Raw genomic sequence first — 11,989 nt, 5'->3', positions numbered from 1 at the left:
CTACATTTTTCCCGTTTTGGAGGTCCGGAGTTATGGCAACCCTACGTGAATTGAACCCTGGTCTCCAGAGTCATGCTCCAACATTCAAACCACTACTCAGTTTATTTCAGCTATTTCAAACTGATCACAAATCATAAAAGTAGTGTACACTTACTTAACTGTCCGCTACGCTGTTACGAGGAGGGCTTATTCTGTCTTAGCCCCGAGACTCTGGAACGCACTCCCTAATGAGCTCCGCATGTCCACTTCCCTTGATGTTTTCAAGAAAAACTTGAAGACTTACCTTTTTCGTCAGGCATTCCCCCCCATGAACGTTGGTGTTATTTTTCTCCCCCCTGAATGTGACGTTTTTCCATTCTGTCAGCCTTGTAATTGTATTGTTGTTTTTATCTTGTTATTTTATTGTATATTGTGTTTTTAAATTGTTTTTACTATGCTGTAAACCGCTATGATCCATGGAATAGCGGTATATAAATAATTTTATTATTATTATTATTAGCTTAGTGGAGGAGATGGGTGAGGAGAGGCAACATTTTGCCTTTCTCAGTAGGCTCAGGCAAAAGCAAACTCCTTCAGTCTCTCCTAGCTTATCTCTTCTTCCTCATTAAAAACTTTTGCCATATTTCCCATTCTCTGCATTGCTTCACCAAACATGACCCCTTTTCACCTGCAAAACATTAGAGGGTGTAGCTACTGGTGTCACTGTGGGAGTGTGGCGGGTTCGGACTGTACCGAGTGACACCCAGAAGATTGGTGACACCTAGTTGGGCCCTCTAGAAGGGGGCACATGGTCCTTTCTGGCTGCTCTATCCCAAGCTCCCTCTTAAAGAGAAAGCCCAGGACTGGAGGAGTGTGCCCTTTGGTTGCTGCCACCCTCCCACACTGCGTGATACCGAGCATGGGGACACCACTGGGTGTAGCATGTCCATGATATCATTTCAGGAATTCCTTCATTTTCACAACCTTAATGTGCAAAGCCAAGTTTAGAACTTCTTTAGCAACAATACAGCAACCTTTGAACCATAAGCATAGCCTTGACGATTGTGGACCCTGAGAAAGATTGGACTGCTGCAATTGCTATGTCACTGAAGATAACTTTGCCATTTGGAAAAAACAAGGGACCAAGAAGGATGAGTTTGGCATTCATCATTTCTGTTTCTGCTTGAACAGACATAGACAAAGCAATGCAGTCAGAAACAGAAACTGAACTAAAGTCTGAAGAAATGAAAGTGACTTCAGGATGTTGGAAGTGAAAGTGTCAATTTTTTTTAAGGTTTGCATTCTGCTATTTCAGCCTTTCCAGTGAAGAAAACAAAAGGGAAACCAAGGTTGGAAGAACAACTTGAAACCTTGTATATTCTATTTTTGGTATGAAACTCTCAGACCTAAATCCAACTGCTAGTGCCAAATACTGATATCTCACCTTATACCCAAGGAACTCAGGGTAGCGTACAAAAATATTGATTTAAATAACAGTAATTTGAACAGATTAAAAATAGAACAACAAATTAGAAATGTAGTGCTGTTTATAACCAGTCAAAACAGTTTTAAGACTTTTAAGACATAGGAAAGCCAGTTGAAGGAGTGTGTCTCCCTGTATATATCTGCCCAAAGTTGGCCCATGGAGAGGCTTTCCTATGTGTCTCATCAGTGGGAATAACACATGGGTGAAGCCATGAGAAAAGACCTTCTCTTCCATGGCATGCTGGTTACGGAATATCCTCCCCTCAGAGAACTTACTGCTGCCAATCCTGGTATCATCCCCGTATCAAATGGAAAACACAGCTTTAAAAAAACCAACCCATTGGGCCTGATTGATTTTATCAAAATCTGCATGTGTGTGATTTTTAAGTCTTAAAACTGTTTTGACTGGTTATACACAGCACTACATTTCTAATTTGTTGAGAGAACCAATAGATTAAATGGATTTATTTAAATGTGGACTTAACATTCACCAGATGATTGAATGGGGCTACTTCAGTTAGAACTGTGTAAATTTACAGCGCTTTATAAATAAAGGTTAATAATAATAATAATAATAATAATAATAATAATAATAATAACAACAACAACAACAACTAGGAATTAAATTTAAGTCACAATCACATCTCCACTGTAAAAGGGTACAAACCTCTTTCAGTGCTGACTGGTGGCTTCCATGTCAGTGGAACTGTGAATCCATCATAGGATTTAGAGGCTGTACAGACCGTCCCTTTTAGAGCCACATCTGGGCTGTGGCAACTGCACACTGTGGCCCTGATCTTGCCTTTCCATAGCGCAAAAAGAAGCCACAAAAAGTGGCTTCTTTCTGCACCATGGAAAGGGTTCCATAGCCACCAGCACCATAGCTTTTTGGTGCTCCTTTGACACTGTGTCATGTAGACACAGCGCCAGAGGAGCACCACAATGACGCCGCCCAACATGTGGTGTGGCATGCAGCATCACACCAGCCTGGGGACAGAGTTGGGCTGGGTTGTATGGATGCTGCCCCCTGCCTTAGTCTCCAGGGCAGCCTTAATGGCCAGTCTGTACACCATCCAAAATTTAAATAAGCTATTCAAAGTCCTGAATCTTATCTCCAAAATAGGTTCAGCATCTTGGCCCAAGTCTACACAAGTTCTGCCTGAATCTGTGCCGATGAGGACATACTGTATCGTACATGCCATTTCCCCATATCTGGCACAATCAGAACACAGGGCTCAATTAGCAGCAAACTCATAGTAAAAATGCCTTAAAATGGGTTTTAAAAACTCACAGTTTGCTGTGGACAGTGTTGTCCGCATGTGTCCCATTAATTTGTGCTGGATTAGGAGGCAGGCAGGACAGATTACTTGGTAGGTACCAACATTTTCAGTCTGTTTCTGCTGCTGCTGTCAGCTCTCAAAGCCAGGACAGATTGGAAAGAGAAATAGCAGAACTGGATTATATCAACAAACTGCAGTCCATCAGCAGTGGGTTGAACAAAGAGAATAGTTTCCTGGCACACCACAAACATTAAAACACTAGCTAACCCCCCAGCCTTATGGGGGGTCTCTCTTGGCCAATTCATCACACATCTTCTTTTTGGCTCCCACACTATATCCCAATACTCATTCATATGCTTATTGGCTCACCCTGGCTTTAGGCAACATCCTTGCTTGTTAGCTAATCTCCACACCTCCAGTGTTTTGTATTCCTATACACATTTTCACACAGACTGCTATATAGGTTTGTCCCTGGACTTTCCACTCCACCAAGTGCATCTTAGGAAGTAGGATCAAGTCTGAAATCACATGCTACCAACTTCTAGCTTTCATTTAGTCTCAAAAGTGCTGCAAGATCCCTTTGTATACTGATTTTCCACACTAACATGGATAATTCTCAGTGAACGACTGATTACACCAGGGCTAGACAACCCATTGCCCTTTGGATGTTTCAGACAAAAAATATGATTTGCTTCAGCCAGCATGGATAATGGTTAGGAATGATGAGAATTGTAGTCCAGAATATCTGGAGTGCACCACAATATCTACCCCTGGATTTTATAATGGCAGCAGTATTGGAAACAAAGAGGTATTGATCCTTGTATAAAATGATAAGTGGGAGAAGGAAGCCTAGAATTTTGCTGCTCTTCTCTGTCCAAGGGAGGAGTAGAAGATCTGATTCCAGTATTTTAAAATTCTGTCCATCCACTTCCTTTGTTCTCTTATTTCCCACTGATCCCAAACTTTCCATTTTCATGGGTTTATTTTTGGTGTGTCCTGCCATAGTTTTTTAAAGGGCATGAACTCAAATAGGTAACGAAATCATATATCTGATGAAGTGAACTCCAGCTAATGAAAGTCTAATAAATGTATTAGTCTTTAAATTGCCAAAAAGATTCTTTGTTTTCATTCTCCTTTCTGCTTTATTCTCAGCTCTTGAGATAGGGATGGACACAAATCCAAATAATAACTAAATAAAATAAATAAGCCACATATGGTGTTGAATGTTGGTCTTAGCTGTGGTTGATTCGTTGTCTATTCAAATGTTTTAATCAGAACTGGATTTGCAGAAGGAGGTGCATCCAACTCTAGCCAAGGAAACATGTCTATGCTTGCAGAATGCATACTTCACTGACTAGAACTGTGTGTGAAATGTGGGCCGAGGGCCACATGCTGCTCTCCAGGTGTTCAGTAAACAGAAGGATGAAAAACAGGGAGTGGTTGAAAGCAAAACTAGATATAAACAGAAAGTTGTTAAGACTTAAATAGCAATCAACAAAGGGGGCACAGAAGCCTTTTAAATGGCTTACCATACCACATTTTGTTGTATGGGCAATGGCACACTTTGTCTGAGATGTAAAATCCTCTCAGCATAGCATAAATATCTTAATGTGGAGATGTGCTACACAAGTACTCTGCAACCCCCATAAGGAATATCATCATTGAACAACAGTGTACTGTACCAAGTACCACTGTGAAATAAGCAATGTGTAATGTCATTATACAACCACAATGCATGCTGTTGCTGTATGCCCAACTTCACTTCCATCAATGTTAGCAGAACACAGGTTGAGTCTCCCTTATCTGGAATTCTGAAATTCAAAATACTCCAAAATCCAAAACTTTTTTCATAGATGGCTGAAATAGTGACACCTCTGCTTTCTTATGGTTCAGTATACACAGACTTTGCTTCATGCACAAAATTATTACGGTATGTATAAAATTACCTTCAGGTTATGTGTATAAGGTGTATATGAAACATAAATAAATTTCATCTTTAAATGTGGGTTCCATCTCCAAGACATCTCATTATGTATATACAAATATTAAAAAGTCTTTTAAAAACCCAAATCAAAAATACTTCTGATCCCAAGCATTTTGAAGATGATCTATACATCTTTTGCAAATCATTCACCCCACACACATAGTTCAACCTACACATGTGTATATCAGTAACACAATGCCAGCCCGTGACCTAAGTTCAATTGCTACTCCCTACAAGAGTAGCAATCAATCAGTTGAATCAATAGGATTTACAGAAGTGTTCAGTAACTGATTCAAAAGGTCTACTCTGCTTGAGAATAGCAACTGGATTTAGGCCATTACTATCAGAGCAGGAAGTGACCATTAAGTCCACAGTGTAAAATTGCCTAATTGCCCCACTTTTAATAGCTAGGTAGAAGAAAGAATTTAAGAGGTTTTCTCCTCTTCTACTCAATTATTAAAGGTGCCTCTTTGACTTAAAACTTAAAGCTGTGCTCTTTCTCCCCAGTCATTCTAATTTCCAGTATGTGAGTCATTATACAGGTTGAGTCTCCCTTATCCAGAATTCTGAAATCCACAATATTCCAAAATCCAACATTGTAAGCATGGGTGGCTGAGACAGTGACACCTTTGCTTTCTGATGGTTCTGTACACACAAACTTTATTTGCATAGAATTATTTAAATATTATGTATAAAATTACCTCCAGGTGACATGTATAAGATGTATATGGAAAAGAAATAAGTTCCAGGTTTAGACCTGGTCCCATCTCCAAGATAGCTCATTATGGATATGCAAGCATTCCAAAATCCCAAAAAATCCAAAATCCTAAACACTTCTGATCCCAAGCATTTCTGATATCGGAGTCTCAACCTATATAAAGAAGTTATGACAATATGTTTCTGATCTAAGAAACAATAACTACAGCTCAAGTGGTCAAACTTTACTGCTCAACAAACATTTATCATCATTTTCATCATCATCCCAATCTTGCCTCTTTCCCGGTTTGGGATTCAAGGCAGCTTACCAGAGTTAAAACCAAGATACTTAAAATTCACAAAATACAAAAGTTAAAATTGTAATTAAACTACCAAGGCATTAAAACCTGTCTTTTTAAAAAGAGAGTAGGAAACAGAATATCCAGTACATTTTCCAAGACCCCATCCCCCTAAGCAATCAGTCTCAAAGTTCTGCTGAAAGAAAAAGCTGCCTTGAATTCCATCTCAGGAGAAAGGCAGGATATAAATTCAATCAATCAGATCTCCACTTGGGAGGATGACACTCTCTGAGAAAAGGGTTCCAGAGCTTGGGAGGAGCCACTGAGAAGACTATTTCTTCTGGTTCCTTCAGATATCCTTCTGAGAATGGTGGGATAAAGAGAAGGGCCTCCGCAAAAGATCTCCAAACATGATCAGGTCTGTAAGTGAGAACATAGTCCTTCAGATAACCTGGACCTGGGCCAAGACCTGGTTAACACTTGAGAATACATAAATCGTGGCTAATTTGAGAGATCTATTTAATTAATTTCATTTATATGCTGGCTTTCTCATGGAAAAGGGCCCGGCTAGCCATGTCGGTAATGAACAACATAAAACAAAAATCCAAAATATTATTCATAGTGTACGTTTTTTTTGCTGTTTGGAGTTGCCCCACTGGCTGTCAATGCCTTTATTAGGCCAGACCGATGTAAATGTATAACCAAGATTTAGCTGTCTTGTTGTTGATGTGTGCCTTCAAGTCATTTCTGACTTATGGCAACCTGAAGGTGAACCTATCCTGGGGTTTTCTGGGGGTTTCTTGCAGTCACCTAAGATCACCCAGTGAGTTTTCCATATCTGAGCAGGGAACTGAATCCTGATCTCCAGGTTTGTAGTCTAATGCAAATCATCTTGTCTACCAAAATATAAAGAAACGAAGAGTTTACAATGTCACACCACACTACAGACAGTTTACCTCATGGAAACATTTCCAGAGGAGTCTTGCTATCAATAGAGCAGCTCTTTCCCCCAGATACAACCAAGCAAGATTTAAAACAGCTGAAACACAAGACATGTTTCTAAACTTTAGTGAAGTAAAGCTAGATAGTGTACACAGTGTGCATCATGAAAAGGATTCCGACATGGCCTGTCCAATATACCCATAGTCTCCACTCTTGGGAAACATGCATCGAGCAGTGGTGGAACCTATGCACTCAGAGCCCTCTCTGTGGGCACAACTCTGTCAACCCAGCACAGAGTTGGCAGAGTTTTTTACTAGAAGCCAGAGGAAACATGGCACTTTGTGATTAAATAAGTGGGTTGTAGTTTTGGGCACTGGGGTCTGTAAAAAGGTTCGCCATCACTGGCATAGAGAATGGATACGGTCCAAAACCCCTCAGTTTCAAATCATGTTTTCCACCTCGCGGTTTGTAGGTGTAGTAAGATAGGGTTGCCATAGGCCGGACCTCAAAAAACGGGGAAAATGTAGGACAAAATTTTCAATGTGGACACACAAAAATGTGTCCTCATTTGAAAATTCTGTCCTACATTTCCCTGGCGATCCGCGGGGCGGGAGGGGGAGGCCAAGCGGTGAGGGAAAGCCTCCACTTAAGGAGGCTTTCCCTCCCCGCCTGGGCCCGGGCCTACCGCGATCGGAGGCCAGGATCAGGGCCTCTCCTCTTTCTGGCCCCGCTGGGACCAGGAAGGAGGGGAGGGGCGGCGGGCGATGCTGGGCCCGGAAGAGGAGGAGGCTGCGCAGGGAGGCGGGGAGGTTGGCGGGCTGCGGCCAAGAGGCGCCGCCTCCCTGCCACCTCCTCCGCCCCAGGCCTGGCTGCCCTCCTTTTTCCTCCGCGCGGCATGCGCGGGGAGGAGGAGGAGGCAGCAAGGCCCCAGGGTTGCCCAGAAACCAAACCCGCTTGCAACGGGCTTTTTCCGGTTTTTGGCTGCACCCTTGCCTGTGACGAGCAGGTGCAGCCACAAAACTGGGAAAAAACCGGTTGCAACCGGGTTTGGCAACCCTAGGTGTAGACAAACGTAGACACCGTCATTCTAATGAAGGATTCTACAAACAAGCATGCCCTGCAATGTTAAGGCTTCCTCTGCTGTCACCAACTGGCCCGGGAAATAAGAATACTTTGTGTATATTGCAAATTAAATAATAACAACACCACTTGCTTGACAAAGTGAGGGGGGGCGGAACCAAAGGTTCAGGTTAAACACTGTTTGCTAAATACTGGAGAGGCCTTCAGGTGAAACAAAAAAATGTGCTTACAAGTGTAGTTTGAGGATTGAGCTGATCTTTTGGCCTTCCTAGACTTTGCTTACTTATGTGAAGGCCAGGCGCTCACCTCTTGTGATAAATGTCTGCCTGCTTAACCCTTGTTTAACATGCTGCCAAGCCAACATGCATTTACAATTGCTGCCAGGTCTGTTGAAGCCCTGGTGTCTTTTTTGTCTTTGTTCAAAGCAAAGGACACTAAGATGACATCGAAGTGTCTAGATTCTCTGTTCCTGTAAAGCCCACTGATGAATAAAACCCAAGATGAATTAAACATTAGAGCTAGCCGTGTTTGGTATGCAGCAAAACAATAACAAAATCCAAAATATGCATTATGCTGATACTGGGGTTTGGTTCCAGGATCCACTCACCCCCGTGGATACCAAAATCCATGGGTGCTCAAGTCCCATTATATACAATGGATCATGCAATGGTGTTCCTTATATAAAATGTCAATCAAGGTTTGCTTTTTGGAATTTATTTTTTATTTAATATTTTCAAGCCCTGGGTGGACGCATAGGTGGATGCAGAATATGTGGATCGAGAGAGCTAACTGTATCTCTTTGGCCAATCAAAAAGGTGCCAAATGTGTACTCGAGAGTATTATCTGCATGTTGATGTTGTGTGCCTGCAAGACAGTTCCAACAGATTCTTGATCCATGGATTCAACAATCCACAGCTTGAAAATATTTTTAGAATATATAATTCCCATCATCATACCAAAATCTGTGCTGCTTAAGTTCCATTATATATGTGTTATATACAGTTGGTCACTAAGATGGTCCATATCAGTGGGGGCAACTAAATCAATTATTCAGCGAAGGCCTTTCAAAAAGATCCGTCTTGACAGCCTTTTTAAATCCGTCAAGGTTGGTAAAATGTCGGCTCTCTCAGCAGGCCATTCCATAATTTGGGAGCAGCAGATGGAAAAGGCCTTCTGGGTAACCACAGCTGCCTGGTCGTTGTTGGCTGCAATAAATTTTTCCCAGAGGACCTAAGTGTGCGGGGGCCGAATACATGGAAGGAGGCGATCCTGGCTGGACCCAAGCCATGAAGGGCTTTAAAGGTCATCACCAATATCTTGTACTGTGCCCAGAAACCAATAGACAGCCAGTGAAGAGATTTTAACATATCATTAAATCTCTAGATCTCCCAGTGACTAATCTAGCCACCATGTTTTGGACTAATTGAAGTTTCCGGACTAGGCACAAGGGTAGCCCCATGTAGAGCGTGTCACAGAAGTCAAGTTGTGAAGTTACCACAGTTTTCAGGTCCCCTGGCTCCAGGAAGAGACACGGTGTATCAACCGAAGCTGATAACAAGCACTCATATCTGGGTTGACATCTGAAGCGACAAATCCAGGAGCACCCCCAAACTGCAAACACAGTCCTTTAGGGGAAGTGTGACCCCGTCCAGAAGCAGTTGACACATCTCCATACCCAGATTAGGGGCCCCAACAAGGAGTACCTCTGTCTTGTCTGGATTCAGTTTCAGTCTGTTTTTCCGCATTTAGCCTATGACCTCCTTAAAACATTCATTCTGAGGAGAGATGCCATCCTTAGTTCTGTAATCCGAGGCATGTAGAGATATACCTGGGTGTCATCAGTATACTCATAACACGCCATCCCATGTCTCCGTATGATCTCTCCCAGCAGCTTCATGTATATATAAAATAGCATTGGGGACAGAATGGCGCCTTGAGGGATGCCGGATTTGAGCTCCCTTTTTAAGGAGCAACTGTCCCCAAGCGTCACCGAATAAATACAAACAGCACTTGGAAATGTTACTTTTCGTTCTCATATTAACATTAAATCATTAGATTAAAGCAATTCATTAGCATAAGTGTGTCAAGAAGAAGTCATAACATTAATTTTTGTAATAATTTGTTAAACAGTGACTCGTTTTTTTAAAAAAAATTAAAATTACGTACTAAAAATTGCAGTAATTAATTATAGGAATACAAACCACAAATTGCCGCTCAAAATTAATGTTGCTGGCATTACATGATTAAAATAATAAATGCTTAAATTGCTGTGGAACATTGTAATGAATCAGAGGCAGCAAATTAGTTCTTAACTAATTATTTCCAAGCGTTAAGTACATGTAATACATGCAGGGGGGAAACCACAGCACTAGCAGGTTATTTACGATGGAAGGTGGGAGAACACCCTTTTGTATTTTTATGGGATTGTATGTATTTTGAACTGCAGTCGGTTTAGAGGAAGCTTCACGGATTCCTGAATGAGATGGATTATCTACATTCATTTCAATCTGGATTGGGTCTTGTTATGGGATGGAGACAGTTTTGGTTGCCTCAGTGGATGACCTTCACTGGGAACAGGGCTGGATTGCTTAGCAGTTTTTGGTACCTTTAACAGCAGTGTTCTTGTGGGCCACATCTCTGGGCTGGGATTTGGGGGAAGGACCGTTTTTCAGTGGTTCTAGTCCTTCTTGGAGGATAAAACTGAGGAAAAAAAGTTCTGGGGGATTCCTGTTCAGCACCCTTACTTATGGGTTTTGGGGATCCAACAGGGCTTGTTTCTGTCCTCAACATGTTTAATATCTTAAATTAAATTTACTATTTTAAATTAATTACTATGTAATATCTACCTTAAACTTTTGGGAGAGGTTATTTAGAACTTTGGGGTTTAGTATCACCCGCATGCTCATGATACTTGTCTCTATTTCTCCTTTCCATCCAATTCCAAAGAAGCTGAGCCAATGCTAAACCTGTATCAGATTGAGACTGGATGACGGCAAACATATTGAAACTTAATCCAGACAAAATAGGGGTGCTCCTGGTGATTTGAAAGGCAGATCAGAGAATAGGAATTCAGCCTGTGCTAGTGGCGTCACTAGGGTTGGTGTCACCCCCTTCATTGACTTCCTCACCATACCATAAAGAACCCTTACTAATGTTCTTGGTACTCATGTTACTCAAAAATAGTAATTTCTATATATCACTGAATCTGATAGTTGTGACACAAACAACTAACGAAATTAAAATTACATCTTTCAATTACAGTATTATGCACACAGAATAAATGTGTTTACATATGCATAGTTTCATGTGGACTAAGTGAAATTTGGTAAAATGTGATGTTTTTAAAGAAAATTTTACATTTTAAAAAATAAAAACAATTTTTTAACCCACCCTAAAATCTCAAGTTTGCAGTTTGGATGGACTCATGGTCTAGAATATCAGCCTGGATGCCCAGGATTCAACAGAAGCCAGGAGCGCTTTTGCACAGTGTGTGTGTGTGGGGGGGGGGGAAGAATTGTATATATTATTGTATCATTTTAATGTTGTACACCGTTTAGATTGTCAAAACAAAAAGCAGGATATAAATAAAAGTTTTATTTATATATTTATTTATTTATTTATTATGAAGATGTCAGATCCAAGTGTGATGACATATGCCATCATTATATCCTGTTTGATGTAATGAATGAATCTCAATACTGCACTCAGATTGTGGATCATCTAAAGGGAACACAGCTCCCTTGTTGCACCAACTTAACTACCTACCTATGATTTCACCTTTTTTAATAGGTAGTGTGGTTTAGTGGTTTGAGTGTTGGACTACAACTCTGGAGTCCAGTGTTCAATTCCATACTCAGCCATGGAAACTCATTGGGTGATCTTGGGTGACTGACACACTTTCAGACCCAGAAAATTCCGTGAGAGATTTGCCTTAGGGCCATTATAAGTCAGAAACTATTTGAAGACACACAACAAGATTTTAGTTGTACATTGTTTTAGTTTGTTGTAAGCTACTTTGGCTCCTGTACTGGGGAAAAGATGGGATTTAAAATAAATTGTATCCTAAATAGTGCCCCCAAATTGTTTTAAGTAAGAAAATAAAATAATGGAAAGCAACCAAAAATCTCCATGGGAAAGGATTCTCTACAGACTGAGCAGCAAGTCTGATCTATGCCTTTTCTTAACTATCCAACACAAGCTGAGTGTGTGTTATGCACAATTTAAATTTGGCCTGCATATGGGGG

The sequence above is a fragment of the Sceloporus undulatus genome, chromosome 1 (assembly GCF_019175285.1).
Source record: "Sceloporus undulatus isolate JIND9_A2432 ecotype Alabama chromosome 1, SceUnd_v1.1, whole genome shotgun sequence".
NCBI lineage: Eukaryota > Metazoa > Chordata > Lepidosauria > Squamata > Phrynosomatidae > Sceloporus > Sceloporus undulatus.
Note: the sequence above shows the minus strand (reverse complement) of the source record.